Source organism: Moschus berezovskii, chromosome 2 (assembly GCF_049115385.1).
Source record: "Moschus berezovskii isolate FMDL1 chromosome 2, NW_MosBer_1.0, whole genome shotgun sequence".
Classification (NCBI taxonomy): Eukaryota; Metazoa; Chordata; class Mammalia; order Artiodactyla; family Moschidae; genus Moschus; species Moschus berezovskii.
In genome coordinates this window covers 6,619,719-6,629,689 of record NC_142461.1, presented here as the reverse complement: position 1 = coordinate 6,629,689, position 9,971 = coordinate 6,619,719, and the positions used below count along the sequence as shown (strand labels likewise).

The following is a 9,971-nucleotide window of genomic DNA, read 5'->3' as shown; positions in this document are numbered from 1 at the left end:
CCTGCGTCTCCTGTGGCTCCTGCATTGGCAGGTGGGTTCTTTACCACTGAGCCACCAGGGAAGCCCCACATGCTGTATGCAGTGTTTCTGTGAATGCAGCCGCAAACCCAGGAACGCATCTAAGTATGAAGCACCCTGGTGCGCTTGTGATAGAGAGGGAACAAGCCAGCAACTTCCCTGACTTCCTGGAATTTACATTCTTCCCACTGAGCTAAGGAAGGCCGCAGAGTCACAGGTCACTTAGTGAACTTCAGACATAATCCTAGACTATCAGAGCTGGTAAGGCCCAATCTCTTCAGGCCTGTTTTTATAAATGAGGATCCTGAACCCAGAGAGGTGAAGTGACAGGCTGAAGAATCCACAGTGAGACGGGATCAACATCTGCCTTTCTCCAAATTTCAGGTGCAGGTGAGCCCTGGGGTCTTAGAGGGGAATGTAGATTGAGATGAAAATGCTTTTTACCCTGAAGAATTTGTTTAACGCGCTTCCATCCTCAGAGCAGAAAGCCCTCTATTCCAGGTATGACCACCAGGGGGCGGAAGGGCACCAGAGAAAGGCACAGAAATCGGAGGCAGAGGGGTGCCTTCCTCATTCAGACCAATTCTCTTTGGCAAGTGGGAGTAATGAGATGGGAAGACTGCATGCTCTGGGACAGCACCCGGCAACTGTGTACATTATGGACAAACAGGGTGAATTCTGCCTCCACCAAGGAGACTACATAAGGGAATTGTTAAAAGCTTGGGCACAGGCATTGGGGAGACTTGGAAGAAAATCTAGCTTCCCTTCGCTGCTTTATCAAGTCACCTCCCTGACAATTAGCCTCGGACACAGAGTATGGGTGCAGGATAATGTCCTCGTTTCCCAGGGTTCTACACAGAGCCTGAGTTGTTGGTGTTGGCTTCCCAACTGGGCCCTTTTCCAGGTTGATAGTTAGCAATCCCTCTTCCATCGAAAGATGTTTCGGTCAGAGGGCAGGGAGAAGGTGAGACTGACAGAATCTGACAGATACCCAGCTTAGGCTGGCAGCTCGTTCACCTCATATCACACACAGGGAACCGCAAGTGCAAAGGCCCTAGGGCTGGAAGCCGTGAGTATTTGGGTCCACGGGGGCCAAGGATGCCTGAGAGCAAAGAGCAGGTTGGAGAGGTAGGCTGGACCTTGAGGGTCACAGCAAATAATTGATTTCAAACTTTATCCTGGGAGCAACAGGGAGCTACCGAAGGTTATTTAGCAGGGGAATAACTTGGTTAGGTAAGTGTTGAAAACCATCACCTGAGCTGTGAAAGGAGGAAGGGAGGTGGGGGAGCCTTGAGACTGAAAAGGAGACCAACCAGGAGGCTGAGAAAATGAGACTGGACTTGGTGATGATGTCGGTGGCTGGTTTTCCACCCACTCAGAACTTCTGATCAGCTTGAGTCACTCCATTGACACTGTGTGTCTTACCCAAGAGATGGTTCTCACAGGGGAAGGGACTGCCCAGCCAGGAGGAATAAGTTGGTCCCTGCAGCATATGTTTCCTAGAAGATCCTTGAGAAAAACAAACAGCCTTGGTTCATGAGAGAAAGGAGATCTTGGTCCAGGGTGGAGGGGAGAGGCCGTGTTTCCTAGTGGTTAGAGATGCATGCTAACGTCAGACACATCTCTCTCATGTCCCAGCCCTGCCACTTCTTAGCTGTGTGAACCTAGACACACCACTTTGCTTCTCTGATCTTCAGTTTGAAAAGAAAGTGAAAAGTGAAAGTGAACTCGCTCAGTCGTGTCCAACTCTTTGTGACCCTATGGACTGTAGCCTACCACACTCCTCCGTGCATGGGATTTTCCAGGCAAGAATACTGGAGTGGGTTGCCATTTCCTTCTCCAGGAGATCTTCCCGACCCAGGAATTGAACCCAGCTCTCCTGCATTGTAGGCAAACGCTTTACCATCTGAGCCCCCAGGCAAGTCCTTCCATTTACTCATCCATAAAATGTGATTGCCAACATGGCTTAACCTTTGAAGCTGTTGTGGCAGTTAGGCAAGATATTATGTGAAGCACCCAACACGTGGAATCCTAAGGGGGAGATTTCAGTTCTCATTTCCCCTCAAAGACAGTCTTTTGCTGTAGCATAGCAGTCATTTTGGGCTTTCCAGGTGGCCCAGTGGTAAAGAATCTGCCTGCAATGCAGGAGACATGAGTTCAATCCCTGGGTTGGGAAGATCCCCTGGAGGAGGGCGTAGCAACCCACTCCAGCATTCTTGCCTGGAGAATCCCATGGACAGAGGAGCCTGGCGGGCTGCAGTCCATGGGGCCACAAAGAGCTGGCCATGACTGAGCGACTGAGCACACAGCGGTCATTCTGGCTCTGTGGTACCTCACTGGGCAGAGGTGGTTCCAAAAACAGACCTGCTTGTGCTGCACAACATACTGAATTAGGCCAAGGGAATTCCAGCCAGAAGCAAAAAAGTAATGCTTTGGTCAGCCCCAGGGACACATCCTGGGGGAAATGCATCAATTCTGTTTCAATTTTTAAAAATTTTATATGTATTTATTTATTTATTTTCGTCGCGTGGCATGTGGGATCTTAGTTCCCCGACCAGGGATAGAACCTGAGCCCCCTGTAGTGAAAACTCAGAGTCTTACCTGATCCCCTTTTTGAAGCATTAAAAATGATTCTCAGGCTTCCCTCATGGTCCAGTGTTTAAGAAGCACCTTGAAATGCAAGGGACACCTGTTTGACCCCTGGTCCAGGAAGATCCCACATGCAACAGAGCAACTAAGCCATGTGTCACAACTAATGAGCCAGCACTGTAGAGCCCGAGAGCCAAAACTACTGAGCCCACACGCTGCAGCTACTGAAGCCTGTGTGCCTAGAGCCCGTGCTCCGCTACAAGAAAAGCCATTGCAATGAGGAGCCCGCGCATAGCAACAAAGAGTAGCCCCTTCTCCCCGCAGTCTGAGTGCGGCAACAAAGACCTCTCATAGCCAATAAAAGAATAAATAAACCTTAAAAGAAAAAGATTCCCCTTACTCCAGGGGTCTCAGGTGAGATTCTCTATTTTGAATTTGGCAGTTTCTCCCCTATTTTGTGAGCGTCAGCATAGCACAGTCTTCCCATAGTCCCAGTCACTGTGGCAATGGTTTTGTATCTATCCTTTCCCACAGTCTTTGTAGCAGCTCTCTTGGGTCGATACTATTTCCTGTTGTCTCCACTCTATAGATAAGAGACTGAGGTTGAAAAGGTTAACAAACATACCTGAGTCTGTCTGACACCAGCCCCTTTGCTAGTCACCACAACACTCACCTGCCTTGGGGGTGGGTTATCCGTAAGGCACCTAGGGCACCCCAACAATCTGCCCCCCAAATTACCTAGTGAATAGAATGCTGAGGCTTGTCTGGACCAAAAGCCAATAAGAGAAATGACTGTGTGATACAGGGCCCAGTAGTTGTCATAAATCTGATTAAGGCATAGTTCATTGTATTAGTTGGGGTCCCAATACTTTGCCAACCAAGGTCCGTCTAGTCAAGGCTATGGTTTTTCCCGTGGTCATGTATGGATGTGAGAGTTGGACTGTGAAGAAAGCTGATCGCCGAAGAATTGATGCTTTTGAACTGTGGTGCTGGAGAAGACTCTTGAGAGTCCCTTGGACTGCAAGGAGATCCAACCAGTCCATTCTAAAGGAGATCAGTCCTGGGTGTTCATTGGAAGGACTGATGTTAAAGCTGAAACTCCAATACTTTGACCACCTCATGCGACGAGTTGACTCACTGGAAAAGAGTCTGATGCTAGGAGGGATTGGGGGTGGGAGGAGACGGGGACGACAGAGAATGAGATGGCTGGATGGCATCACCAACTCGATGGACATGAGTTTGAGTGAACTCCGGGAGTTGGTGATGGACAGGGAGGCCTGGCGTGTTGTGATTCATGGGGTCGCAAAGAGTCGGACACGATTGAGCAACCGAACTGAACTTATAGAATACATTCCTCTGAGAGTTTAGTAAAGCGAAAATTTTTTTTTGCAAATCACTGACCTGATTCTTCCAATCAGACTGTAGCAATAGCTAACTCTTATACAGAATTCACCATGTGTGATAGGCCTATTATGAGATCTAAATATGCCTTGGCTCATTTATCATAAGAGCTTGGTTTTATTTTATATCATCCCCATTTTTTAGATTTAAAAAAAAAAGAAGAAGCACGGAAAAGTTAAGTAATTGCCTAAGTAAGTGGTAGAGCTGGGCTTCAAAGCAACACAATCTGATTCTGGGGTTTGTGTGGCTAATCAAACATTTACTGCTTCCTATATAATTTGTAGCATCCTCTTTCCCTCTTTGCTTTGACTTCCAGGAAACTCGGAGCTGTGGTTTCGTTTTTGCTCTGTCACAGTTGCTATCCTTAGAAAACTTGACCTAGCATTTCTGCTATAGTTAGTCAATTTTTCATTTTTCTTCCCTCCTTCTCCACTGGCCTATGGTCTAGGCTTTCATTACTCCTCGATTCTTGCTCTTTAATTAACCATCAAATAGGCTTGTGGCTACAATGGAAACCACCTCAAAACTCTTTTGGGAATAGAAAGGATGAAGTGAATCAGTGAGATGAACAGAGACTATTTCTTGCCCAGCTGAACCAGCTGGACACAGTCAGTACCAAATGGACGTCTTTAAGCAGCTTTTCTATGACCAACACCTTGCTTTGTGAAGTGGAGGTCATGACAATGAACCCAAGTTGGTCCCGGTGTTTGTCAAAGTGATGCTGACTGCTGAAATAGAGAAATCCTGAGAGATCAATGTCTGAACACTAAGTAGAAGTTGATTCAACGTGGTACCATTCAGTCAAGCGACTTGAGTGAAACCAAGGCTGACCAAGGTTCTCCTGTGTTCAACATGTGGTTTCCCAAGTTCACCTGTGTTGTCATGCAGTTGGCGTGCATGTGTGCTAAGTCGCTTCAGTCGTGTCCAACTCTTTGAGACCCTATGGACTATAGCCCGCCAGGCTCCTCTGTCCACGGCAAGAATACTGGAGTGGGTTGCCACACCCTCCTCCAGGGATCTTCCTGACTCAGGGATCAAACCTGTATCTCCTGCACTGGCAGGCAGTTTCTTTACCAGTAGTGCCACCTGGGAAGCCCACACAGTTGGCAGACAGAGAGAAAAGACAGAGTTTTGAGAAAGTATGCATAGTTTTTAACTTGGATTTGGCCTAGACATGGCACACATCGTCCTGCCCATAGCCCAATGTCACATACCTAGTTGCAAGGGGTGCTGGAAAATGTCGTCTGGGCTGCTTTTCTCTGAAACAACTCTACACATGGAAGAGGAACGTCTTTGGTGAATAGCTGGTGTTGTTTCAGTTCACAAAGACTTAAAATTATTGAACCTTTATAAAATGGCTAAGAATACCATGCAGTGTATACTGTGGTCATGAGAAGGGAAATGGTCTTCCTCTGTTTATAAGGAACCATGAGCAAAATGAAGTATTTACATTTTAGACTAAACATATTTGTTCAACAGAGGAAAGGATTATGGTGGGAGAGAGAGAGTTCATCATGGTAGGAACTATTGAAGCAGAGGCTGAATTTTCCCTATGATGAAGGCTCTAGAAGGAGTCATATAAGATGCCTCCTACTAGTCCTGCTAACTTTGAGCTTCTCTACTAGGCTCCAGGGGGCTTCCTGGGTGGTGCAGTGGTAAAGAATCTGCCTGCCAATGCAGGAGAGGCAAGAGATGCAGATTTGATTCTTGGGTAGGGAAGATGGCAACCCATTCCAGTGTTCTTGCCTGGAAAAATCCCACAGACAGAAGAGTCTGGCGGGCTATAGTCCATGGGGTTGCAAAGAGTCGGACACAACTGAGCATGTACACAACGCACTAGGCTCCAGAGTCACCTCCGAGCACTTATTTTGTGTCAAGTTCCAAGTGGCGTTTGCCGGATCCAGAAACAAAGGGGTCAGGGTTCTGACTCTCAGGTTACCCACTGTACTGAGTTGAAATAGGACATCTGGGAAGCAGGACAGTGGAATGGCCTGAGCTCCAGAAACAGGAGACTGGCACTTAACTCCTAGCTGTGTGACCTTGCTCATTTATAACATAGGGACAATAGTTATCTTCATAGATTCTGAAGGCTCACAGACACAGTTACTTTAGCGCATTTGTAGCACAGCACCTGGTAGGTAGTGAGCAATTTTTTATCAGTAGCAATGCTTTTATGATGTCACCTCACTTTTTCAGCCTTCCGTTTCTCATCCGTAGAATGAAATTAACCAACTTCCACCACGGGATTGGAATCTCGCTGGGCTGTGGGGTCTGGGGTCTGCCGTTTCTTCTTGCGTTGTACTCATTATGTCAGGACGAGAAGATTATGGACCACAATCGGCATCGTCCTGGGACACAGCAGGAACCGGAGCGAACCAGGACGCGATTTCCTGGCTGCGCTCCCGGGAAGGAGGTTTGTGCTGGGTCCCATCCCCCGGCCGGTCCGGCTCAGGAAACGCGGAGAGAAAGCCAGGAACCAGGCCTGCCGGGCCCCGCGGCCCCTCCGCGCCTCCCCCACTCGGCTGCCCCCGACTGCAGGAAGCCGGCCGGCGGGAACGCCCTGCCCGGCGGGTGGGAACGGCCTCGCCGGCTTCCCAGGCCCGCGGCGGCGCGGAGCTGTCACTGCGGCAGGCGCGCCGCCTCCCCCGCCGCCCGCGCTCCCGCTGCAGTCGGTCCATCAGGATCGCAGCGAAGCGCCGCAGCCCAGGTCCCGGGCGCCCGAGCCCAGCGGCCTGGGTCCCTCGGGCGCCAGCGCCACCCTGCACGGAGCCCACGCCGCGGGGGCCCGGACTGGGGAGGGAGAGGTGGCCGAGCCTCTCTTTGCGGAGGTGAGACTCTGAGGCCCGAGGGTTTGTAGGTGAGTGGTCCAAGGTCATGGCGAGGAAACTGTAGGTCCGGAATTCGACCCATGGGCTGCTTGACTCTAAAGTTTGTGTCTTCAGTCTGTGGACCTACCTTGTCCCGGTTCGCGAGGGGCTCGGGAGGGTCCAGGTTTTATGGAGGCCCGAGAAAAGGAGGCCTGATTCTGGGGGTAATTGATGACGTCCTAGAGGTCTGTGAACGCCTGGATTTTGTGCAAAGCCTGTTGTAGAGCATTTTTTTTTTCTCAGTTTCAAAGTGTCAGTGACTCCAAAACGGTCTTAGGTTTCCAAGGCGCAGGGGTTGATGCCCGCTTTTTGAGGGCCTGAGCCTCCTCTATAGTCTTTATAGCATCTTAAGAATGTCTCTGCAGGGGCGGGACTTGGGGTCTCTACAGGGTCCCGGGACCTTTCTCCCGGATCTTGAGAATCTTTTTATGGAATTCTGGGGTCTGTCTCTGAATCTGAGGTCCCCATGGGGCCCTGGTGTTTTGTCTGAGGTTCTGAGAATCTCACTGTAAGTTTCCCCTGGTGTGAGTTCTAAACCTGGGCCTCATGATGCTTATGAACCCCCTGAAATTGCAGGCAAGATTCTGTGGGTCTGTCTGTGTCCATGTAGTTCCTTGGAGAGGTTTCATGGATTTCACCAGATTCTCAAAGAGGGCTCTGACCCCTCAATCTGGGGGAAATATTGCTTTGGAGCATCCTATGTTAGACAGGCCTTGCTTTCTCTCCCCGTAAGAGTCAGGAAAAAATAGGAGAGAGGAGATAAAAGGCAGTATTGTCTAGTAGAGGAATATGTGTTTGGGAGTCAGGCCTTCTGGGTTAAAATCCCAGGTTTACCACTTACCAGCTGTGTGACCTTGAGCAAATTTCTTAACTTCTCTGAGCCTCAAGGCCACCTCCTCTTGGAAACATTCTCTGTGTCCGGAATTCAATTAGGTCCCCACTCCACATCCCCCAAGCTCTCATTGCACCTGGCCTGATACTCTGTGGGATTTAATGCAGTTGTTATGAAGTAATTGTGCTTAATATTTTCTTGTCCCTCCACCCACCAGTCTTTTTTGTTTGTTTTGGTTTTTGAAACTTTTTTTTTTTTGAGCACTGCTTTAAAAAAAAAACAAAAAACTTTTTATTTGCTTATTTGGCTGCATTGGGTCTTAGTTGCCATATGGGAGATCTTTGTTGGATCATGCAGGATTTTTCATTGTGGCTCATGAATTCTCTAGTTGTGGCACATGGGCTTCAGTAGTTGTGGCATGGGCTGAGTTGCTCTGTAGCATGTGGAATTTTTGTTCCTGGACCGGGGATTGAACCTGCAGCCCCTGCAATGCAAGGCAGATTCTTAACCACTGCACCACCAGGGAAGTCCCTTCATCAATCTTAAGGGCCAAGAAGGCAGGGACATTTGCTGTCTTACACATGTTAGGCTTTCAACCATTTGTTATAAAATAAAGAAAAGAATGAAGGAACGGAGGAAACACCAGACCCCGTACTGGAGGCAGAAAGGGATCAGAAATGAATAAGCATCGTTCCCCTCCTTACGAAAGTCCCAGGCTAGTGGGGGGAATAATATGCATTTGTGTGAGGAAGACTGTCCTTAATGTGTTAATGGGGGGTAAAACATTCATGGGGATACACACTGACAGGAATGTGCCAAGCGGAATCATTCCCAGAAGAGCTGATGTAACAAATTCTCTTTGTGATATAACTTACAAAGCACTTAACTTACGTAAAATATCCAGCCAGGTATGACCTTACTCCCAAAAGATGGACAAACTGCTCCTGGAAGAGTTCAATGACTTGCCTGAAGCCACCCAGGCAATCAAAGTGGCCTGAGTACACAGCTCAGTCACTTTGGAATTCAGTCCTCATACTTTAGGAATTGGGTTATAATGTTGTGAAGGTCTTCCTTTAGATTCCTCTAGATGTGAGACTTTGGGCAAGTTACTTTACTTCCTTGAGCCTTGTTTTTCTAATCTGCAAGGTGGGAACAATGACCTTCCTAACCTGTATGGTACTTGGTTTATAGTGAAGGATCCATAGGTGTTTGTTGAGTGAATGAATGAAATGCATGTGTTGATTTGTGGTCTGAAATGTGAGGAGACTAAAAGCATGCCATTTGAGGGGTGGTAGGAGAAACTGAGGGTGATTTCATCCCATCCCACCCTCACTTTCTATGATCCTGTGAGACTTAAGCACTGGCCTCAACCACATTGTTCTAATTTACTGTTTGCAAACCAACAAAAGTGAACCAACTTGGGCTTGGTTCAGTTCAGTTCAGTTCAGTAGCTCAGTCGTGTCCGACTCTCCGCGACCCCATGAATCACAGCACGCCAGGCCTCCCTGTCCATCACCAACTCCCGGAGTTCACTCAAACTCATGTCCACAGAGTCGGTGATGCCATCCAGCCATCTCATTCTCTGTCGTCCCCATCTCCTCCCACCCCCAACCTTTCCCAGCATCAGAGTCTTTTCCAGTGAGTCAACTCGTTGCATGAGGTGGCCAAAGTATTGGAGTTTCAGCTTTAGCATCAGTCCTTCCAATGAACACCCAGGATTGATCTCCTTTAGAATGGACTGGTTGGATCTCCTTGCAGTCCAAGGGACTCTCAAGAGTCTTCTCCAACACCACAGTTCAAAAGCATCAATTCTTCGGTGCTCAGCTTTCTTCACAGTCCAACTCTCACATCCACACATGACCATGGGAAAAACCATAGCCTTGACTAGACGGAGCTTTGTTGGCAAAGTAATGTCTCTGCTTTTTATGTACTATCAATGTTGGTCATATTAGCTTTCTTTTTACATGCATCTTTACTGCCTCTTTCCTGATGACCAAGTAATACATCCTCCTTGTAAAAAATTTAAATTACAGAAAGATATAATGAGAGAAATTAAGAGTGCAGACAGGTTTAGGCACTGTGGGTATAGATGCTGACAGATTGTTATTCCTTGGGAGGTGGGAACGGGGCACAGGACAAGGAGCAAAAGCAAAAAAAAAAAACAAAAAAAATTCTTCCTGAGTAAAGGTCTCTCCTACTGGCCTTGCCATGGTTCCTGGGAGTTCTGTTCAGAGTCCTGCCTCTGACTATAGCATTGAAAAGTT

At 48.1% G+C, this 9,971-nt stretch overlaps 1 protein-coding gene across 1 annotated transcript in view; it reads left to right on the top strand.

The window, feature by feature from the left end:
* The first annotated feature begins 6,682 nt into the window (after positions 1–6,682).
* LUZP1 (leucine zipper protein 1) overlaps positions 6,683–9,971 on the top strand; it is a 103,466-nt gene continuing 100,177 nt past the window's right edge. Inside the window, exon 1 of the mRNA XM_055398260.2 lies at positions 6,683–6,836. The gene's annotated coding sequence lies outside the window, so the exon portion shown is untranslated. The remainder of the gene's footprint in view (positions 6,837–9,971) is intronic.